Source organism: Peromyscus maniculatus, chromosome 23 (assembly GCF_049852395.1).
Source record: "Peromyscus maniculatus bairdii isolate BWxNUB_F1_BW_parent chromosome 23, HU_Pman_BW_mat_3.1, whole genome shotgun sequence".
Taxonomy (NCBI): Eukaryota; Metazoa; Chordata; class Mammalia; order Rodentia; family Cricetidae; genus Peromyscus; species Peromyscus maniculatus.
Window position 1 is genome coordinate 57,892,091 of NC_134874.1, and position 24,054 is coordinate 57,916,144.

At 41.4% G+C, this 24,054-nt stretch overlaps 1 protein-coding gene across 1 annotated transcript in view; it reads left to right on the forward strand.

The window, feature by feature from the left end:
• The first annotated feature begins 21,087 nt into the window (after positions 1-21,087).
• The window catches only part of LOC121826507 (cytochrome P450 3A25-like), a 67,300-nt gene continuing 64,333 nt past the window's right edge, over positions 21,088-24,054 (forward strand). The window contains exon 1 of the mRNA XM_076560688.1: positions 21,088-21,507. The gene's annotated coding sequence lies outside the window, so the exon portion shown is untranslated. The remainder of the gene's footprint in view (positions 21,508-24,054) is intronic.

Genomic DNA, 24,054 nt, shown 5'->3' on the forward strand with positions numbered 1-24,054 from the left:
TGGAAACCACCTGTTGAGACTTAAGGAGGACAGCTCCACAGCGATGCAAACCCCAGTAAAGCAAAGTGGAACGCCATGACTGTTAACCTTCAGCTATGTCATGGCCACAGCTTACCTCCCTTCCCACCTTGGTTTCAAATCATAATGCATAGCCATTCAGTGTCATCCATTAATGACCAAGATCTCACATAGAAAATAATTCCCAAATGATGCTGATCCTCCATGGATTGTAAGAATGAAGTTAAAGAACAAGGCCAAAGGGCAAGTGGCAAGGCACTCATGACTATGCGGTCTGCTCATTGCTGGTTCATTGTCCACGAGAAAGAGACAGGTGGAGTCCATACCATGAGAGCTCTATGGGAATGAAAGCAGAGCAGAGTGGGGAGATTGGATGAAGGTACAAAGTTCCATAGCAGCCCATGCCGGGAGCAGCTGAGTGGGAAAGAGGCCTTATTTCCTACACTAACACACCTTATACCTTATACCAGGCAAGTGTTCCCCAATCACTAAGGAGTGACTGGGGATCTGTCTTCACCCTCAGGTACCCTGTCCTTTCTGCAGCCATCACTGAGCCAGTCCTGGACACCTCTCTGGTACCCTGACTCACATGTAGACACAACTGAAGATTCTGACTCTACCTTGTATTGATGACTTCTCAAGGATCACATGGTTTTGTGGGGAAGACAAAGGGAGAACACTACCCGTTTTTCAGTTCCTGTGAGACTTTTGGTCCCTCCTTTCATCTAAACACTCCCCTTCAAGATTGGGACTGAACTTCAGAATCTCAGAGCTCAATGAACACTGGCTTGAAAATCATCTGCAGCTCTGTTTTTCCCTGGTTCACACCTATCCAGTTCTTAAATTCTCAGAAGACTTTAGGTGATGGGGTGAACATTACCTTTGCATTTATATTTTACAGTCCTGGCAGGTAAACCAGGGGCCTAGGGTTACATATTCTCACTGCCCTGGTCGTCCTCCCTTATGCCAAGATCTGAAAACAAAGTAACCCTGACTTGGGCCTGTCTTCCCTGATATAGGCCCTCCGTCTGCTAGGAAAGTCATTGAACTTTCTGATAAGTTTTTGAACCCTCAAGGCAATCCAAATTAAACTGAATCAGACAGAATTGGAAAAGCCCAGGTTTAATGGGTAAAGTGTTCCCAAATGAATTCCCTGCCCCTCAAAGAGGAGACAGCGACAGGAGACTGGAAGAACCACATGTCTGTTTTCTGGGATGCAGCTCTGGGGGAGGAGCTGTGTTTGGCAGGCTTTGAAGGGGCAGGTTTGGGGAAAGAGATGGGGGAGGAGAGTTAAGATCGATCTTCCACCAGACTCCTACCAAACTTTCCAGACTCTGGGTATAGGGAAGCCAGATTAATAATTAGTGTTCTATGACAGTCAAGCTTATAATCATATTAAATTTTCCATGTATACATAGATATAATTCAATTAGGTAGGTAATCTTCAAACACTTCAAAGACCTACAGAATATGGCATTTACAATGTTTTAAAAATTTAGGCTTTCTTATCAATGTCTGCTCCCGACAGCACCAATTTACTTTAGAGAGGAGGATGGGCATTGAAGACACTCTATATGGAGTTTATGTTCTTCTTGGTAAAAATAGCCATTTGGGCAAGAAACTGTTCTTGCCTGAACTGCTTGAAAAAATGATGTATCGACTGGACATGCAGGACCCATAGGAAGGTGACCACTGAACTTTGCTTGGCAAAATGGTCCTTCAGGTTCCTGCTTCACAGAGGAAACTGCCAGACATTCTCCAGGACATAGAGAGAAGTGACTGAGAGACTCTAGACGTGTGGGCTGAAGACAGATGCCCCAACTTTACAGAGGAACTTTGGATGACTGTCCAGGCAACCAGCTGTCTCTGTCATTCTAGATTTTTGAAAGTTGCTTACAATGCACTTCCTGTTTACTTAGGTAATATTATATCCTTTTGGGGTCTTTGATGTAGTTCAGGACTAGATAGTTATAATTTCCTTAGTTGTGATAAAAGATAAATTAGATATGAAACCTTAGACTCACAAATATAGGATAGATAGGATATCTTCTTTAATTTTGCCAAATACAAGTAGACTAGATATTATAACTATAATTCTTGATTGATAATTGTTTTGTTATATGTAATTTTACTATGTTAAAGTTAAAACCTTCCTTTTTGATAAAAAAGAAAAGGAGGAAGTACTGGGGATGTCTTTCTGTATGCTGTGAATGTGTGTTGCTCTGATTTGGTTGATAAATAAAATACTGATTGGCCAGTAGCCAGGCAGGAAGTATAGTGTAGGTGGGAAAAGCAGAGAGGAGAATTCTGGGATCAGGAAGGTTGAGTCAGGAGTCACCAGCCAGACACAAAGGAAACAGGATGACAAGGCAGAACTGAAAAAAGGTACCAAGCCACGTGTCCAAACATAAATAAGAATTATGGGTTAATTTAAGTGTAAGAGCTAGTCAATAGTTAGCCTGAGCTAATGGCCAAGCAGTTTTACTTAATATAAGCCGCTCTGTGTTTACTAAGCAGCAGCAGGGCCACAGGAGCCAGGCAGGATCAGGAAAACTTCAGCTAGAGAGGGTGGAGGGTCCCAGCTGCTGGACAGACCTTGTATCCTGAATAGGTGCCCATTTGAGCCTGGAGAGATGGTACCAGCATGGATGTCCCAGGAGCTTGGCGGTTGAGGGGGTGGTGAGGATCAGGTATGAATGGAGAAGGGATCTCAGGAGAGAGAGGTAGGGGAGGCACCCGGATAGTGGGGGAGTTTTGGCTAGGAGGTGGCAATTGAGGAGGAAGGGCCTTCCATAAAGGATCTCAAAAGGGCTCAAACATGTGAGAGAACATGGGGTGGCCTGGAGATGGGTAAGGGCAATGGGGAGATGGAAGGACCAAGATAACCTGAGTACAATGGAGAGCTTGGTGAGCTGTTGTTTGATGAGTCCATTGGCCTTCTCAACCTTTCCTGAGGATAAAGGTGTCAGCCATAGTTAGGGGATAACAGAGTTCTTTACGTGTGGGCATGTGAGTAATGCCCACCTGCCAACCCTCGCCTAGTTGGTGTCCTCAAAACTGGTGCAGAGGCTGACATATGTGGAGGACCCCTGTGAATGGGCCTGTGAAATATTCAGGAGACTGTGGGGGCCAAGGTGAGTATGGCCCCAAAAAGGCTGAGAATATTTTGACCAAGCAGAGGTGCAGGGCAAGCAGGTATGACCAGAAGAAGAGTGTGAGAAGAATCACCCTGCAAGAATACAGGGAAGTGTCATGGTCTCAAGTGGGAAGGAAGGGATCCTGTCCACCCCTGTGACGGAAATTGGTGAGGGAAGTGTAGGACCTGAGTGAGATGTCAAAACAGAATATGTAGTTCCCATGTCCAAAAGAAAGTCAATGGACTTACCCGTTACCTGCAGCGTCACCCTAGGCTTGGAGAGGGCAATGGGAGTCAGCAGGTCTAGACTGTGTCAGTTCTCCACCAGGCTTAGGAATTCTCAGTTGCCAGGATGAACCTGCATGGGGGCATTTCCAGTACCCAGGCTGTTGGCAGACAGGGCATGGCCTCCTGGGTGGCTGGGGGTCAGGGCAATACCATGACTAGTGGCCCTGCTTGCCGCATTTAAAGCAAGTATTTGGTGGTTGATTTGGGCTGAGCTCCAGCGGAATTGTGCCTCATGGCTGACTTCCCTTGTACCCCTTGTGGGGCCCTGGTGTCCTCAAAGAAACTGCTAGGGCTTGGACTTGGAGCCTATTCTGTTACAGCTCTGTCCGTGGGGTTGACTCAGCTGTCATTCCCAAGCTTTAAAAACTTTAAAAGACATTTTCACCAATTCCTGTGGGGGAGTTTGGTGATCCTCCCCAACCTTTTAACATTTCTTTCTAATATCTGGCACTGACTGAGAAATGAAATGGGTGGGAAGGCAGGAGTCTGGTGAGACCAAGGATAAGAAGAAATTTGGGAAGATTTGGGGGTGTTAGGCCAGTGTGTAGTTTGAGGCATTGGGAGATAGGGGGAGCAGTGGGGGGAGGGAGGACAGGAAGGAAGATGAGAGGAATTTGGTCTTAGATTTGTGGCCCCTGAGGAGGGGGTTGGGTAGGTAGAGTTTAGGGGAAGGGGGCGGTTAGTGTCTCCAGCAGTGAATGGACCTTGCTAAGAGACACTGGTCCCTGTAGGGAGGGCAGGAATGCAAAACCCCAAAACCGTGGATGTAGAGCAGTTCTATTCAATTATATCAAATAGCCCCAACTTGAATAGATTTTGTAAAAGACCCCACAGGGTTGTTTGGGGATCAGGCTTAAATGGCAAGTGGCATTTCTCAAGTCTATGTCGGGGACCTGAAGCCTAGCAGAATACATCCACTGTGGTAAGTCTTAGGTCAAAAAATGTGTGTGTGGGGGAAATTCACTTCAACAGAATATCTTCTGGAGAAGGGGGTCTCATGGAACAAAGGCAGCCCTTCACTCTGGAACGGGTTGGGCAGAGCAAAGGCAGCCCTTTCTCTGGAGTGGGTTGGGGGCCTGGTTGCAGCCACATCTTTGGCAGGACACCCCCCAAAATGAAGAGGCCCTGGGCCTCCTAGGCAATAACTTGAAAAGGAAACTTACCTAACTGGGAGCCAATCTCGATTTGGCAGAGAGCAGGTGTTGGGAGAGGGGTGTTTTCCCACCAGGAGGCCCTGAGCCAGTCACAACAAGCTGAATCAGACTGAATTAGAAAAGCCCAGGTTTAATGGGTAAAACATTTCCAGGGTGATTCCCAGCCCCTCAGAAAGGAGACAGGGCCAAGAGGCCAGAAGAACCAAGTGTCCGTTTTCAGGGATGCAGCTTATATACCCTGTCAGAGTGGTCTTGAGCCTCTCTGGGGGAGGAGCTGTGTTTGGAGGGCATTGAAGGGGTGAGTTTGGGGAAAGAGACCGGAGGAAAGTTGAGGTGGATCTTCCACCAGACTCCTCCTTCCAAACATCCTGGACTCTTTGGGTGTAGGGATGCCAGTGTGCCAGGGGTGGAGGTGCCGCTCCCACCCAAACACTTTCCTTGAATCAGGCCTCCATCTTCCCTGACTGTGCCTGCCATCCTGCTTGAATCTGATTCTCCTCCATACCCAGCAGAAACCAGGCCCTGGTCCCTGTCATGCCTTCTCTCTTTTCCCTTTTCCACAAGTGACCAGTGCTGAGTCCATGCATCCCAAAGTACATTGCAAAATTCTTGCAATCAACAAGCACAATGAAAAGGAGTCTAAACACAGACATTCCTGAACATGATCAGGGGCGGTCATGGAGCCCATGCTTTCAGAGTTAACTGATGGGAGTAAGAGACAGAAAAGTAGAAGGAGCCTGGCTAAGGGACAGGACACTTAGAAGATGTAAAGACTATTGCTGACTACAGAAACTTGCTAAAGTTTTCACTAATGCTACTTAGAGAAGAAACGAACATGTTAGAGACAGAGGAACTCACAAACTCCCAGTGAGGATTTACTTCTCATGACCATCAGAGTCAGGAGATGTTGATGTGCTGTGAGATGTAGAGATTTACAATGTCAGTTACTCTGCTCTACTGTAAACTCACCACTGTAAATATCAACATAAAAGCCTTGACCCTGTAAGTAGGTATGGTGAGCTCAGTTAGTTAAAGGCAAAATTCCTAAGGAAATTGAGGGCTGAAATGAAATTCCATAAAACCCCCTCATTCATTCAGCTGAAAGCAGTTAATATAGCTGTGTCCACTACCTTGCAGAGCTCAAAATTTCTCCAGTCTATCATCATAAGTAAGTTATTTTGTTGTATTTATTCATATTGAAGAAGCAAGGGTCCATGAAAGGGATTTGATGTGCAATGTCACCACTGTCGCATAGGTTTGTATACTTGTCCCCAACAGACAATGCTCTTGAGGACACAGGACACAATCCATGCAGACAGGACGTACCAGAGAATCTTAGGTGATTGCAGGAACAGGGGATGAAAATGTCATGTAAGCAAATACATCACACTCCTAATGTACGTCCTATGAATTTCCACATTATGTTTCCTTATGCTCTTGTAAATCTGGGGTTGAAGAAGCTCCCCTCTCATAAGTAAATCATTTAAAGCTACTTGATCATAGCCATGAAAAAAATTAGTGTAGTTGTTCAGGATGGAAAGGGAGAGGAAGAAACAACAAATACAGAATACTGTTGGTGTTCTTGAGCTGTGAGTGGCTCATTGCATGTGACATCACAAGGACTCGCTGTGAGGCAAGTTAGATACCAATCCATATAAGATACTACATGGGACTGGGTTTTGACCTTGTGTTATAGGTAAGGAGTTGGTTGGTGGATGAGCAGTTGGACTCAGTCATTTCTCATTGACTTGGACTTTCCCAACAAGATGGATCTTGGGAAAGTGAGTTTTCTTGGTTTTCTGTTTAGGTTTTGTGCTCGGCTTTTATTGATTGATCTTTTTACAATATTACTTTTTGTTTTAAAATTTGCCTGTATTTCTACTTCTTCACTGAGATTTTCCATTTTTTCAAAGTCATTTCTTTGTCATTGTGAGCTGTGTTCTGGCTTATTTTATACTTTGGTGGTGTGGATGTACACAATGAGGAATTTGATCAGGACTTCATAGTCCTCCTGTAGTAAACTCTGGTAACATTCACCAGCTCTATGCCACCTCCCTGCTCATGTCATGTGATTATTACTTGCCAAAATACAAAAACTTGTCCCCTTGTCTGAATGTGTCTAGAGCTAGACAAAAATTAATTTTTTTGTGTTTGTGAAAGTGGATTGTTTGTGGTGAAACTTTCTCTAGTTCCATGTTTGCCCTTGGCAGGAACGTTTCATTCCTGTTCATGGGTGACTATGTCCACTTAATGTTGTGACTATGCTATGATCTTTGTTAATTTTTGTATGTTCATTGATTCTTTTGTTCATAGCAAAGGCATCTTGATCATGAATGGTCTTTTTAATGTGTCATTGAGTATGAATTAAAGCATCTAGTACTCTCATGGAGGATAGTCTCATGCTCTTAGTCAAGGACCCTGCCAGATACTTGTCTCTTTCAATGTGTCTTTACTTGGTTATAGAGTAAGGGCTTTATGAAAAGTGTTTATTTTATGAATAGATTTGAAAGAATACCTTCCCTCAGTTTTAGGGACTACTGGAATACTTGTGGATCATTACAGCTATTTCTTTAGATTACTGGATTCATCAGTGATTTCTCCTGGTTACAATACTAGACAATATTTACTCATTGGTTCTTTCAGATCATGTTGCCTAGTTGTATTACTTGGACTTTTAAGTTTACCTCTGATTCCTGTATCTCTCCTTGTTGTATCAGTTTGTTTCTTTAGTGAGGAGTAAGGTATAGATGGAGGTTATAGAAGAACTGTGGTGCTAGGAGAGATCCTCCTTCCAGTCAAAAGGACTCTAGTAATGATGACCACTGAGCAGGAATCTGAAGCATTTGCTATTTTTAGATTTTTAAAAAATTCATTTTATATACCAAAAGCAGATTCTCACTCTCATCCCTCCTTCTGCTCCCCACCACTGCCATCCCCACCCATTCCCTACTCCAACAGGGTAAGTTCTCCTGTGGGGGGACAGCTAAGCCTGGTACATTCAGTTCAGACAGGATTAAGCCCCTCTCTGCTTTATCAGGGGTGAGCAAAGTGTCTGACCATAGGTCCAGAAAGACAACTCATGCACTAGGGATAGATCCTGACCACACTGCAAGGGGCCCTTCACACAGACCCAGCTAAAAAACTGTCTCCTGTATGCAGAGGGTCTAGTCCAGTCCCATGCAGGTTTCACAGCTGTTGGTCCAAAGTTCCTGAGTTCCTTTGGGCTTGGTTCAGTTGCCTTTGTAGATTTCCTCATCATGATCTTGATCCCACTTGCTCATTAGTTCCTCTTATCTCTCTTCCACTGGACTCCCGGAGCTCAGCCTGGTGCATGGCTATGGATCTTGGCAGCTGCTTCTATCAGTTACTGGATGAAGGATCTATGATGACAGTTAGGGTATTCACCAATCTGATTACCATGGTAGGCTAGTCAAGGCACCCTCACCACTGTTGATAGTAGTCTAATCTGTGGTTGTCCTCATGGATTCCTGGAAATTTCCCTAACACCAGGTTTCTCCCTTAACCCATAATGTCTCCCTCTCTAAAGACATTTCTTTCATTGCTCTCCTACTCCATCCCTTTGCCAAGTCAACCACCCCATTCCTTGATGTTCTCACTCCCCATTCCCTATCCTCTATTGCCCCCCTCATCCTCATTGGGATCTCCTCTGCTTCTCTTTTCCAATGTGATCCATACATGCCTCTAGGGTTCTCCTTGATTCCTAGCTTCTCCGGAGCTGTGAGTTGTAGTCTGGTTATCATTTACTTTATATCAAATATCTGCTTATGAGTGAGTACATACTATGTTTGTCTTTCTGAGTCTGGTTTACCTCACTCAGGATAATATTTTCTAGTTCCATTCTTTTTTTTTTTTTTTTTTTTTTTTTTTTTTTTTTTTTTTTTTGGTTTTTCGAGACAGGGTTTCTCTGTGTAGCTTTGCGCCTTTCCTGGAACTCACTTGGTAGCCCAGGCTGGCCTCGAACTCACAGAGGTCCACCTGGCTCTGCCTCCCGAGTGCTGGGATTAAAGGCGTGCGCCACCACCGCCCGGCTTCTAGTTCCATTCTTTTGCCTGTACATTCCATGTTATTTATATTTATTTATTTATTTATTTATTTATTTATTTATTTATTTATTTACTTACTTATTTATTTACAACTGAGTAGTATTGCACTGTGTATCTACCACCTTTTCTTCATCCATTCTTCATTTGAGGGCCATCTAGGTTGATTCCAGGTTCTTTCTAATAAGAACAATTTTGCTATGAAGATAGTTGAGCATGTGTCCTTGTGGTATGATTGAGCATTCCTTGGGTATATGCCCAAGAGTGGTATAGCTGGGTTCTGAGGTAGATTGATTCCCAATTTTCTGAGAAACGGCCATACTGATTTCCAAAGTGGCTGTATCAGTTTGCATTCCCACCAACAGTGGAGGAGTGTTCCCTTTGATCCACATCCTCTCCAGCATAAGCTGTCTTCTTCAGTGTTTTTGATCTTTGCCATTCTGACAAGTGTAAGATGGTATTTCAGAATAGTTTTAATTATTCTTATTAATTATTTAATATTCTTAGTCTCCCTGATGACTAAGAATATTGAGCAATTCCTTTCCTTTCAGTCGTTTGAGATTCTTCTATTGAGAATTTTCTGTTAAGCTCTGTAGCCCATTTTTTAATTGAATTGTTTGGTATTTTGATGTCTAGCTTTTTAAATTATTTATGTATTTTGGAGAACAGCTCTCTGTCAGATGTGGGTTGGTGAAGATCTTTTCCCATTCTGTAGGCTGTTGTTTTTTCTTATTGACTGTGCCCTTTGCCCTACAAAATTCTCAGTTTCAGGAGGTCCCATTTATTAATTGTTGCTCTCAGTGTCTGTGCTCCTGGTGTTTTATTTAGGAAGTGGTCTCCTGTGCCAGTGCATTCCAGACTACTTCCTACTTTCTGTTATATCAAGTTCAGTGTAACTGAATTTATGTTGAGGTTTTAATCCACTTGGACTTGAGTTTTGTGCATGGTGAAAGATATGGCTCTATTTTCAGTCTTCTACATGTTGACATCCAGTTATGCCAGCACAATTTGTTGAAGATGATTTCTTTTTTCCATGGTACAGTTTTGGCTTCTTTGTCAAAAATCATATGTTCATAGGTGTGTGTGTTAATGTCAGGGTTTTCAATTTGATTCCATTGGTCCCCATGTCAGTTTTTATGCCAGTATCAAACTGTTCCTTTTTTTTTTTTTATTACTTTGGTCTATCATAGAGCTTGAAGTCAGGGATCATGATGCCTGTAGAGGTTGCTTTATTAGACAGGATTCTTTTAGCTATACTGGGTTTTTTGTTTTTCTTTTTTAAAATATCTATCATCTATCTATCTATCATCTATCTATCTATCTATCTATCTATCTATCTATCTATCTATCTATCTATCTATCTATCTATCTATCTATCTATCAATCATGCATACAGTGTTATGCCTGCATATATCCCTGTAGGCCAGAAGAGGGCACCAGATTTCATTACAGATGGTTATAAATCATCATGTGGTTGCTGGGAATTGAACTCAGGACCTCTGGAAGAACAGCCAGTGCTCTTAACTTCTGAGCCATCTCTCCAGCCGAGGATTTTTTTTTTTTCATATGGAGTTAAGTGTTGTTATTTCCAAGTCTGTGAAGAATTGTGTTGGGATTTTGATGGGGATTGCATTGAATCTATAGACTGCTTTTGGTAAGATTACCAATTTTACTGTTAATTCTACCTATCCATCAGCATGGGATATCTTTCCATTTTCTAATATCTGTTTTGATTTTTTTCTTCAGAGACCTAAAGTTCTTATCATACAGGTCTTTCACTTGCTTAGTTAGAATTACCCCAAGGAATTTTATATTATTTGTGGCTATTGTAAAGGGTGATGTTTCTCTGATTTCTTTCTCAGTCCATTTATCATTTGTATATAGGAGGCCTTGATTTTTTTGAGTTAATCTTGTATTCTGCCACATTACTAAAAGGAGTTTATCAGCTGTAGGAGTTCCCTGGTAAAATTTTTGGGGTCACTTATGTATACTATCATATTGTCTGCAAATAGCGAAAGTTTGACTTCTTCCTTTCCATTTTGTATCCCCTTTATCTCCTTTTCTTGTCTTATTGCTCTAACTAGAACTTCAAGTACTATATTGAATAAATATGGGGAGAGTGGACAACCTTGTCTTTTTCCTGATTTTAGTGGAAGAGCTTTGAGTTTACCTCAATTTAATTTAATGTTGACTGTCAGCTTGATGTAAATTGCCTTTGTTATATTTAGGTATGTTTCATGTATGCCAGATCTCTCTAGAACCTTTATCATGAAGGGGTGTTAGATTTTGTCAAAGGCTTTTTCAGCATCTAATGAGATGATCATATTTTTTCCTTTCAGTTTGTTTATGTGGTGTATTACATTGACATATTTTTGTTTGTTGAACCACCCTTTCATCCCTGGGATGAAGCCTAGTTGGTCATGGTGGATATTTTTTATTGGGTTTTTGGACTCAGTTTTCCAGTATTTTATTTGTTGAGTGGTCTTCAACATTGGTATAAATAGCAAACCTTCAGCTGAGTGGCCTTCTAGCTATTTGCAAAGTTCCCAAGGTAGAAGAAAACTTTGCTGCTCTGAGCATTTCAAAGGAAGTATTTGGTTATGAGTGTTCCTCCTTTCACTGAATTATTCCAGGATTCCTATGTCTGGGTGGTGACATTATGTGCCACAGTCACTCATATTAATTCCATTTATGTATGGGGTGAAATTTAAGGATGAGAACATCATCCTGAACGTTCAGGTCCTGGTATTTTGTCAAACATCATCAGATCTAGAGGCAGTTTCAGGTAAATGAAGGTTCTAGATTGGGTTCACATGTCAGTGGGAAGTTGTGGCCACCTTTCCAGCAGGGGCACCATCCATCCTATATATATATATATATATATATATATATATATATATATATATATATATATATATATTTCCTATATATAGCAGCATTTTCCATGAATGCTCACAGAGATGGATGTGCAGAGAAGCCATGCCAAGAATCTGCTCAAGAAACACTTTTCACATGGAGGTGCACACCCACAGTGTCATTTACTCAGGAGGCCCAGGCAGGTGTAACCCTTGAACTCGGGGCTTTGAGATCATCCTGGGCATCATAGTAAAGACCAGCCTCAAAATATACACATGAGTGCTGGACAGATGGCTCAATGGTTAAGAGCACTGTCTGCTCTTCCAAAGTTCCTGAGTTCAACTCCAAGCAACCACATGGTGGCTCACAACCATCTCTAGTGGGATCTAATGCCCTCTTCTGACATAAAGTTGTAAATGCAGATAAAGCACTCACACATAAATAAATAATATAAATCTTTTAAAAAAATATACACATGATAAACTTAGTGTTGAAATACATTTTTTCTTCCTATTGTATGTTTCTTCCCTAGTCTAGGGATGTAGGTCAATGGGTCGGTTGTTTACCTAGCATGCACATGGTCCTGGGCGCCATCCTCAGCACTCACACAATAGAGCATGGTGCTGCCTGCCTGTAACTGAAAGACATGGGAGGCAAAGGCTGAAGGATCAGAAGTTCTAGGTCATCCTTGCTACACAGTGAGTAAAAGGCCAGCCAGGAGCACACGAGACCCTGCCTCATTAAGACAAACACTGTACTGTCTCTCACACAGGTATCCTGGCTTTGAATATTTTCTTTTGTGTGTTTTTGGAGTACATGTGGAAGCCAGGTAATTAGAGACAGGCCATTGGGGATGGACTCGTGAGGGCAGGTGGATACAGTTAAAAATCAAGATAGAGAGGGGAAATGGTCGGAGTGGAAAGGTTCAAACATGGATGGGGAAGTGACGCATTCAGAAAAGACTTAACTAGAATGAAGGGCATATAAAAAAGGTATAAGAAAACCTACATCTTGAGATAGGTATGGTGTGGCAACCTAAAAGAGGGGCTCTGAAGGATGAAGAGGACTTTGTTCATGAGACTGGCCAGTAGAAGGAGGGTGTGGTAGTCCTCACTGCCTGCTGATTTCTTCTCTTTCCTGGGAACAAAGGGCTCCTAGAAGATGATGGTGTTTGGACGAGCATTGAATCAAGCTGCTTCCTTCTTCCTCTAGCTGTTGCTTCCACATCTCAGCCTTATAGGCACCCCTCTTGTCTGTCTCCAGGGAGAAAGGCTCAGCTTGAGTCACATTCTTTACCTTTTTCTCTGGCAAGTTAATGGTGTCAAAATGGGGCACAGGAAGGGCCTTGAACTTGGGCACCTCCCCTTTCTGCATTTCTTTTATTTTCTTCTCCTTCTGCAACTGGCACTCTTTGTCCTCGGTATCAAAGGAGAAAGGGCACACCTCCATGTTTCTTGCCTCTGGGAGGTGGGGCTTATAAGGCACCCCATAATGTGGCACGGTTTGAGCTCTTTTCTATCCTATACCTCTAAGTGGATCTTTTAACCATGTGTGATTTTTCTATTGCTATATTTTGTTCTTTTATAAAGTATTTGTAAACAAGTCTAATCACACAATATTAGAGAAACTCCTTGTATTAATGTTACCACCTTCCTCAGAAATGTAGTTAAGTACCTTAACTGCTAAAATTCTCATGAGAGATGGTTTTCCAAAATTGTTAATAATTTATATTTAATGTTTTATTTATTTTCTCATTTATTTTTGAGTCATGGTTTTATTATGTAGTCCTGGCTAGCCAGGAACATGTTATAGTTATATAAATCTGTACTCAAACTGTACTCAAACTCACAGAGATCTTCCTGTCTCTGTTTCCTGAGTGCTAGTATTAAAGTAAAGGCATCTACCACCAACCCTGGATGGAATTCATTTACCCAAATATCAATTTTTAATAAAATTTTAATTTAACAACTGTCTAGCCATTTGTTGATTGTTTTCCTTAAATACCAACACCTTCTTGGTACACAATCAACAGGAACCAGATCTAAGAGTTGGGAGCAGAGGCATGGGCTAATATGTCAGATTGCCTTTTAAATCCTCCTACCTATGTGAAAATTTGATTCAGTGTGTTGTGCCCCCGAGTAAGACCACCACAGCACCAATATCTGACGAAAGCACACAGGGGTTTGTTAATAACAAAACAAGCCTGGGCTTTGTCCGTGTCCAACACTTAACACAGCAAGTGGAGGAGGATGGCCCTGAGCACTCACTTCAAGATATTTCTATAAGAAAGATTTATGTGCAGAGAGTTACATACCTCGGGATTGGATGAGGGGGCTAGGGGTGAGGTAGTTCTTTGAAGTTACTGGCTGAACTATAAGCATGAGGTTACTGATGGCTAACAGGATGCAGGGTATCTACAGAGACATAAATTTTTTACTCCCTATGTCCTGCTTTTGCTGAGCCCAGGATATATACACTCAGATTTATTGTTCCTATCCTATTCTCCCATGAGTTTAACTTCTGGTCAGTTGAGTCCATTACTCCCCATATCCTGTGTTACCAAATCCAGGATATACAGATTTATTATTATCCAGCCTTATCTTCCTACTAGTTCAACTTCTGGTCAGTTCTAAAATTGCTGGTCAGCAAATACCTTTAGAGGAGGGGGAGGGAGCATCTCTCAAGAGGGCTACTGATTTTTCCCTTAAATTCCCTCCTCTCCTAGTAACTTGAGGACACCAAATCGTGGGTTGTCAATACCTAGTTTGCAAATATGTACCCTAAGTCTAATGGCCCATTTTTATATCTTGGTTGAGGCTCTCCTATTGAGTTTGAGTCTTTTGCACCATTATTTTGGTGGTCTCCAAACTTTATCTGATGAACTGCATCAGCTTGTTAATGAGGTAAGGCCCAAAGGTTAATATGAGGGCTAGTAGCAGCAGGGGTCCCAAAAGAATGGAGGTTAGAGTTGTTAGCCAGGGGGAACTGCTATACCAAGATTCGAACCTTCCCTGGCCAGCTTCCCTGTTCCTCTTTCACTTGTTGAGGCCTTTTCTTACTTTGGCCAGAGAGTCCTTAACCAGTCCGGAGTGATCTATATAAAAATATCATTTCTCTCCCAGGGCTGCACATAGTCCCCCTTGTTGTCAGACTTGGAGGTCGAGCCCTAGCCTATTCTGAAACATGACCTCAGAAAGCAAGGTGAGGGATTCTAGCATCATCAGTTTAGTGTATCCAAACAGGAATTATTATTTAGTTAAGGTTTCAATGACATAAGAGCCAACAGCAATTAGCAGAAGCAGAAGGGCCAAAAGCCCTGTGTTGGCTGACAGAGTTCCTTATCCTGAAGGAACATGGAAATTAAAATAGGGACCAGTTATTATTTTATCTCAGGTTCTCTGTGACAAGAATTTTTTTTTCTATCTAATGTTCCAGAAGGAGATGTTTTCGTTTCTGTAATTACTTCCTGCTAGTGTTGGGACGTTGTTTTCAGGGTCCTGGAAAGCCAGAATGTTAGTCAAAAGCAAGGAGGGGATTTAGAAGCATCTGCTTCATTGACCAGCTGAAGAAACAGCATTTATGTTGGCTGGATTGGTCTATGTCAGCTTTCAGTAAGTCCATGTGTCACAGTTTGAAGTCAGTAGCTGATGCCTGGATCTGCCTGCCAGCCAAATGGAAGCCCACTGAAACAGATGTAGACTAGAGACAAAAGTTAACTTATTTGGAAATTTTAGGCCCACAGCCTTAGTAAATATATTGGTTTTATCAATCAGTAGTGAAATACATATTGTAGAAAAAGCAGGTAACAGGTATCCGTCTGTAAGTCTACAATCAGAAGATAACCATAAGAAATCCAAAATCTTGAGCTCATAATTCAAACAGTAAGCAGTTATTGCTCTATTATCTTATCAGAATTCTATTAATGTTAAATTCTGACCTTTTTAAGGTTTAATGCAATGACAGTATGGTAAAGGAAAGAAATTTTGTAGTATCTTTTATAAGAACAGCCACTTCAAATTATGTTTAAAACCTGTTTGTCCCTTAATATGAAGCTTGTAAGGCAAACCTGTTTGTCTCTTTCTTTTTTTTTCCAGGAGACCCAGTAGCTTTAATTATTTATTCATTGTTCAACGAATTAATAAGGTGGCTGCAACCCCGTGGAAGACTCTGGTTGCCTGATGTTGCTAAGCTGACAAAGTTGTAGCTATTTTGTCAATGCCATCAGAGATCTGAGAAGGATGAATTTTACCTGAGTACAGACTTCCAAATCTATTAAAGAATGGCAGAGACTATCCATTGCCCAGACTGCCATCATCCCAGGCTCCTGTAGTCTTCATAGTCTTGGCAGGACAGGTGTCAGGACAGCATCAGTCTTGGCTGCTGGGCCCATACCATTAAAGTTCCCTGTGTAGGGGCAACTTTGGGAAAGACTGAGCTTATCTTGTCAGTGTCTCATTTGTCCATTCTAGGCCAGATCCCTGGCAGCAGGTGTTGAGTCTGGGTGTCATCTTGTCGTTGTTCCATGTCTTCTTGGAAACCTTGGGAGTTAAAGCTAGGAGCTGGGAGTCTCTGTTTGTTCTAGTGAGCTAGTAAGCTTTTTATCAAATAATTTAAATGACATATTCATCAGATCTTTGACAGGTTTGAGGACCATTGTCTATTAAATATATCTGAGCTAAACAAATCTAGGCCTAATCTTGAAAACATCTCCAAGTTTGGTAACAATAACCAGGTCAATTTGTTATCCTGTAGATATATTAGTCAAATGGACCTCTCAGGTTCTGTTTTATTTCTTTTTTAATAGCTTATTGTTACACATGAGTTAACAGTTTATGCTTTAAACTAGTATCTGGATAGCCAGATGACTAGTATTAGCATGTATTCCTTAATAAAAAGGACATGCAAACTCAGACATTCAAAACCAAACATACCTGTGGCCACATTTTTATCCATAGCTGCAGAGTAGACAGTCATTTTTAAAACTATAAACCTTTGGAGTCTCAGTGTAACAGCAGAATAATAGCAAGAGAAAGAAATCCAAAACATGTTTTATTTTTTATACATCTCAAATCATTTTTTATCATTACTTAAGCATTTTTATCCTCAGACTTTTATAACTTGCTTTTACATAGTCTAATAACTTGCATTTCATATATGTTCCTTCTTCCCAAAACATTCTTTTTATATTCCCATACCTAAAACATTTATACCTTAGATCCCATATAAACTTTATTTATATTCAAATCTCATAACTTATTTAAAATTTAAAGTTTCATATTTTTATATCTTAAACTACTTCCTCAGACCCAGTACAGTATGTATTCAGTCTCTAATGACATACTTAAGCCTCTAAATTTTTATAAAAATGTTACATCTTAAAATATCTTTTTTTTTCTGTTTAATTCATTGAGTTATCCTCTACTTGGAATTTGATACAGTTTTTTCTTATCTTAACCAATAATAATTTGTAATCAATTCTCTTAAATGATGGCAAGTATTTGTAACCCATTGAACTGAAATGACCAAAATCCATGTATTTTGTGTGTGTATGCGGAAACAAAATCATAATTTTTTGAAACATAATGTATCTTTAACATTTTTTCTAAGCATTACCAGGACAGAGGAGGTTTAACATGGGAAGCTAATGATGAACTTGGCTTAGGAAGGAAGGGAGGGGGATTTAGATTCAGAGTGTGCAGGCAGTAAACTCCCAAGCGCCCCTATCTCCCCCACCTCTGCCTGCCTGTAGAGAGTGTGCATTTCAGTCTTCTGTGAGAGCCACAGGAGCCTCTCCTGTAGGCTAATACCAGCCCTGCCCATCCTGGCCCTGAGAATGTTCCAAGCTCCTGTGAGGGAGGCATCTGCCCGCCCACCCAGGGCCTCTCCTGCAGGGTCTGCCTGCTCTGGGAATTCACCTCCCTGCTTTCTTGGGGAGGACCCAGTCTCAGACCTTCCCAGGGGCCAGCAAGTGATAAGCACCCAGCATGTGGCCCTGCTGATGAGCTTCCCTCACCTGCCTGTGCTGTGGGCCTGATAGCAACAAGGGAAGCTAGTAGACAGAAACAAGAAACATTTACCTAGACATAAGTGCCAGAAGGGCCAGTGGTGAAAGGGTTGATTCCCACCTTGACCAAGGGGAACAGTAGCTCTTATGGGAAGGGCAATCTAACCAGGATCAGGAGTTTCTCCTCTCTGCCTCTGTGTACCTTCACAGCTGGTCCTCCCCCTAGGGCAGGGTTTGTGGGAATCATGGGGAGCTCTTCCTTGGCCAGCATCAAAGGTTCCCTCAGGAGGCCAAGTAAACATTGTAAGAGGCCCATTCTGAACTGCAAAAGGTGACAAACTTCCCCTGGTGAATCCATCATTCTATTGTGAGCAGCGGATCACACATCCTTCCAGTATGCTAGGTGAAAGTCCAGGGAGGAAGAGGGAGACTGTCCCATGGCATCCATCTTAGTCAAGTCAACAATGAGAGCAATGAACACATTACACACAAGACCAAGGGCACACACAAAACTTTACCCCAAGAGACAACCAACAAAGTTCCAAGAACAATGACAGCCTGATGTGCTCTGGAGGGAGCGACCCTCCAGGCTCAGTCACACCAAAAACTTTCAGAGGCTCTCTGTCCTCAGTTAAACAGACCTTGGGACTACCACAGCCCCATTAACAGGGTCCAGAATTTCTTCTGAAATCCTGTGATCCTGGTTCCAGTGCGTCCACTGGCTGCCACTGGCATTGGCCATTGCTGGACCATTTCACAGATCTAGCATGCCTCAGAAAACGAACATACAGAGTCACACAAAGACAAGGACAAACAAAGACACAGAAACTTACTGGCCAGTTAGGAAACCCTCAGATCAGGGTCTGGGGGTAGCGGAGGACCCAAGACAAGCCCCCAAATGTTGTGCCCGTGTCACAAGACCACCACAGAGCCGATATCCAATGCAAGCACACAGGGGTTTATTAATAGCAAAGTATGCCCGGGCTTGGTCTGTGTCCAACACTTAACACAGCTGGTAGAGGGGGGCGGCCCTGAGCACTCACTTTAAGGGTTTTATATAGGAAAAGTTTATGTGCAGAGTGTTACATATCTCAGGATTGTACAGGGAGGCTCAGGTGAGGTAGTTTTTTGAAGTTACTGGCTGAACTATAAGGTAACTATGAGGTTACTGATGGCTAACAGGATGCAGGGTATCTACAGACATAAATTTTATGCCCTATGTTCTGTTTTTGCTGAGTCCAGGATATATACATTCAGATTTATTGTTTCAGTCCTATTTTCCTATAAGTTCAGTCTCCGGTCAGTTCTAAAACTGCTTGTCAGCAAATATCTTTAGAAGAGGGAGGCGAGAGAGCGTCTCTCAAGAGGGCTGCTGATTTTTCCCTTTCAGTAGTAGTTTGTATTGTAATTCCAACAGTGAAAAAATACAAGGCCATAGCAAATAGGCAATCCAGAAGAGAAAACACAAAACCTGGTGTTCCAATGAGCAACATCCTGAATTTGGGATGCAATGTTATGAACTCAGAAATAGATTGGGTAAGAAATTTTTTTGAGGAACAATTCTTTTAGTGTCCCATAACTCAACTTTGATAATATATAGATTTATAGCATTCAATTGATAATAGTACCTCATTCAATATTACATTAAAGTATAAATAGAAATAAAACAACACATTTCTTTAATGTATGCATCTCATTTTATTAACAAATTTAAAAATACAATTTATGTTGAACTTAATAATTTTATATTTTTTAAAGCTGCAGGGCACTCACACTAAGACCAGTCTCAAAATCATGATCCTCCTGCCTCAGCTTCCCAAGATGTAGCTTTGGAAATATGCACCACCATACCAAATAAAATGTATTTCTCAAACTGGATGGTCAGATCTATGTACTTACATTTATAAGGTATATGTAATTGGAGTTTATATAGCTGCTGCCAGGTTGCTCTCTCTAGAAGCAACTGCAGAGCTTAAAATGAAACATAGGTCTATTTTCTAGTTTCCTGTCTCAAACCTTGCACTTGTGTCTTTCATAGGGTCCTACTGATATTGAGTGGAAGTTTGCACGAACAAAGTTCTAGATAGATACTTTGATGAAGGTGGAACTTGCTGCCTCCTTTCAAAATTATCCCAGCCCCAAAACATTTCTCTATCTTGGCAACTGATTCAACAACACCTTTGTTGGGATTTTGCTGGGCTTCAGCTGCATGACCAAACATGCATAGTTCAGGAGCTACACATGGGGTCTGGAGTCTTGTGTCTTAAGATATCCGTGTGTGCTGGTGATTACATATGCCTGGTGTGGTCACGAAATCTAGCATGCATGGTGTAGCTCTGTAAGCTCATCTGTACCTTAAAGAACCGGACACAGACCTCACCTCCTCTCGGTCTGTTCTGTTCTCTCTCTTCACCCCCCCCACCATCTTTCTCTCTCTCTCCTTGCCCAGGCCTGGTTCTCTTGTTCCCCCCCCCAACCCTCTACCTCCTAATAAAGCTCTGATATTGATACTGGGGTTTGTCATGGCCATGACTTTTCCTCACAGTAACCAGTGCTGGTAACCAGCGCAGATTATCATTATTATAATCTTCAGGACCAAAAGTGACCCTGATGGAAGACAGAGGAGGCACAACTTGACAATCCTCACCATAAGACTAAAATAAAATCTGTTTTCCTGGACACAAACTGTTTTCCTCCTTTCTCTTTTGTATGACAGTTCTTATCTTAGATATGATAAAATCACTCAAACATATGCTTTTGACATTTCTCAGCCATGAGCCACTAAGCCATTTTATATGCCAAATGTTTATCAAACCACTTGGGCAGGTGAATGATAAGGGTGCAGTCCTGCTGATGCAAGTTCCTTGTCCATGCCGAGTCACAGGAACGCAAGCTGATGACCTGATACAAAATCAACATTGTTAGGTACTGCTTCCTCACTGGGACTAAACACAGCCAGTTCTGTGGAATAGAAGTCAATTCTAATCTAGCTGTCTGTGGAATTGACTTGACTAGTGTCCCTGTCCCAAACAAGCAGCTGTGTGATTTTGAGAAAGAGACTATCTAGTTGTCAAAATTTTAATTTTCTCCTCTTTGCAATAAAGCAGCACAATCTCGTGGCCTCCCAGAGGGCCAAATGGGTTTTCTGCTAAGGTAAGAGGATGTGAGGCTAGGATGAGGCAAGGTGAGACAGAACAAAAACTATGGGATGGTAGTTGTGCAGCTCTGACCACAAGGCTTCCCTCTGTAATTGATGAGCAGACTACCAAGGCCTGAGTGCCCCACTTGTCTTGTGCTGAGCTGGAAGTCTGCGATGTGCAGACCCCAGTGTTGAGAGGCTCCACAATATCTGTCCCTTTGAGACACCGCAGACCTTTGAGACACTGCGGACCTTTCCCACCAAAGCCACATCCCACCAGAAAATGCCAGCCTCCAAATAGAGCCCCATGCAACACATCCAATCATAAATGGCATGTGAGGCTTAAGCCCGCCCCTGAATCACTCCGGCCCAATGAGCATCCGGTCAGAGACTCTAAACCTCCCCCATTCCACCTTGGTCTTCCCACCTGGGACATTGAGCATGCTCAGACTTGAGGACGTTAAGGAACTGCTGAGGAGTTGCTGAGCCGTTGTGGTGGAGGTCTGTGGAGTTCATCTGGTGAGGGCAGTCCCAGGCCAGGGTGGCCAGGCTCAGGGTCTCCTCAGTGTCTGGACTTCCTCACAGCCCTGGTGAAGACAAACCTGCCTTCTTGACAGCAGTCTCCTCTTAGACCAGGTCTACTGAGGCCATCTTCTCAGAGCCTGGAGACTCCTCACAGCCCAGTTCTCATGAGGCTGAGATGCCCTCAGTGAAGATCCAGGATGGCAGGATGCAGTTCTGAAAGAATTATAGGCTTTCATCCAGATTATTATGGGCTTAACGTTTTCCGTATTTCTTTACTTCATCTTAGTGCCTGTGGGATCTGCAATATCCCCTTTCTCATTCCTTATGTGAGTAACTAATAATCTTTCATTTTCTTTGCTAGTGTGCCTAGAGATTTATCAGTGTTGTATAGATATACGTCTTTTTCTTACCTTTGTCATGTTTATTTTCAATTGATTGAATTTAAAAAATTGACTAGGGGCTTCTTATTCACTTTCTTTAATATTTATATACAATATATGTCACCATTAGTAACATGTTACCAATCTACTAATTCAGGTGTTAATTATTTCATATCTATAATCCAAGCCCTTGGGATCAGGATTCCATGAGTTTGAGAACAGTGTGGGTTACACATGTAGCACTGGATGCACTGCTACAGAGTGACATCTTATTGTAGAACATACAAACAAAATCCAAATGTATTCACTTTCATATGAAATCATTTAATGTTTTAGTTTTTCTAATCATGGTTTAGCTTATTCCATAAATTTGATTATATTTTATTTCCACTTCAATACTTTTACTTTCGCTATGACTTTCTCTTTTAATTAATTGATTATTTTAAGAATGAAATATTTAATTTTCATTTATTGGGGATTATCAAGATACTATTCTGTTATTAACTTGCCTTTTAATTTCCCTGTAGTCAGATTGCACACATCACTTTATATCAGGTTTTCTATGTTTATTTAAACCTGTTTAGTAGCTTGTAACGTGGAGTTGTTGAAAAGTGACTTGTGTGTTCTGGAAATGCTGTCCTAAGCTGTCATTTGAGGAGGTGTTCTGTAAATGTCTGTCAGGTGAAATTGATTGACAGCAGTGCTCATGTTCTCCTTGTCCTTAATGACTTTCACTGCTTTTCATTCTTTCTTTTCTCTTTTTACAGTAAAAAAAAACTTAATTTGATTATAATTTAAATTTTTCTTATTACCAAATCTTGTCATATGGATATATCAGGAGTTAAATGGAATTTTCTGTTCCAAATACAACATCTTGAAGCCTTGTTATATAGGAACTTCTGTCCCTATGTCAAAATTGCACTGAATTATTCAATATGTTCATGTTTTTTTAAAGTTTAAAATCTCCTTCATTTGACAACTTCTTATTGTTTAGTTCATATAAACAAATGGTAGAAAGTGAAAGTCAATTTTTTATGTATGCATTGTATTTTTTATTGATTCTTTGGGAATTTCATACCGTACACTCTAATCCCACTCCTCTCCCAGACCCTCCATATCTGCCCCGACCTCTTGTAGAGTCCCGTCACAAAGGAAACAAAAAAGGAATAAAAATAAGATAAAAAATAAACAATAATAAAAAAGAAGAAGAAAACAGTAAAGCACTTTGCTCTCCCAGCACCCATCTTTCCCACCTCTCCATCACCCCTCCATCATCTCTCCATCATCTTAGTGGCATTGGGAGCTGCTGTGTATCATGCAGGTCTAGTGCTGATGGTGTACTGAAGCCACGGGCCGTGAACCTGACCAACATCCCATTACACAGCGAACATTTGCAAGTGAAGCTGTTGGACTTTCCCTCCTTTTGTTCTGTCGACTCCCATCTCCAACTTTAATTGTGGATTTGTCAGTTTCCATCCACTTTCTCATCCAGGTTGGAGGATTTGTAGTTAAATACTTTTCAAGTGGAGTGTTTTGTCTGCCTGAGAAATTAATCCCCTTTCAACACACACATGTATATTATGGTATTTGTGTTATTCAGAATAGATACTTCCCTAGTAAAACTTAACTGTTCTTCAGTTTACTTTGGTAGCAGCATGGGTACTAGGGCGTTTTTAAGAATTCTGCCTTTTCCTGCCTCATTACTCTGACACTCTGCCCATACATTTGTTTTCTATTCATCATAGAATGAAATCCTGTTGGTGGTTTATCTTCTCTGGTGATTTCTCCCATCTAGAACTTTATGTTTAATGCAGTTACATGGTTAGTTTGCATCTTCTATCTTGATTATTTTAAGTTCACTGTTTCTGTCCAAAATGTCTTTTGTGTCTGGTTTTGGGTTCACTTTATCATTCTATTTATCCCCTCACCTACATTGTTATTTAGACATTTTTTAAAAAAAATTAATAGCTGCTTTTCAGGCACTGAAGGCCTGAGAGCTACTAAACTCAGAGCTCCTTCCTTGCTAAAAATGCCTGAAAGCTACCAGACTTCTGGAGCTCATCCATTGTGTGCTTTATCAGCTGAGCCAAATAATAGTTTATATTTTACAGATTATTTGTGCCAAAATTTCTGTCTTTTGTTATGGTGGAATTCAAGACTTTTGTAAACCTCTCTTAGTTAATACACATGATGAATGACAATATGGTGATGGAACACTGTGCCTTTTAGTGACTAAAACTAATAAAATGCTAAGAAATCCCTTATAAAGTTTAAATTTTATGCAGATTTATTTGTATCAACTCTATACAACTCAGTTTTCTTGCATGATCCAATTATTTTATATTTCCCTGGCACTATCTTTTTATGGTTCTGGGTTCCAGAATGACCTTATAGTCCTTACATTCTGTTTGGTCACAATCCTTTATTCTAACAACTGAGAGCATGAGAATGAACTGACATCATGTACTGCATGGGTGCAAGCCTCTTTGACTC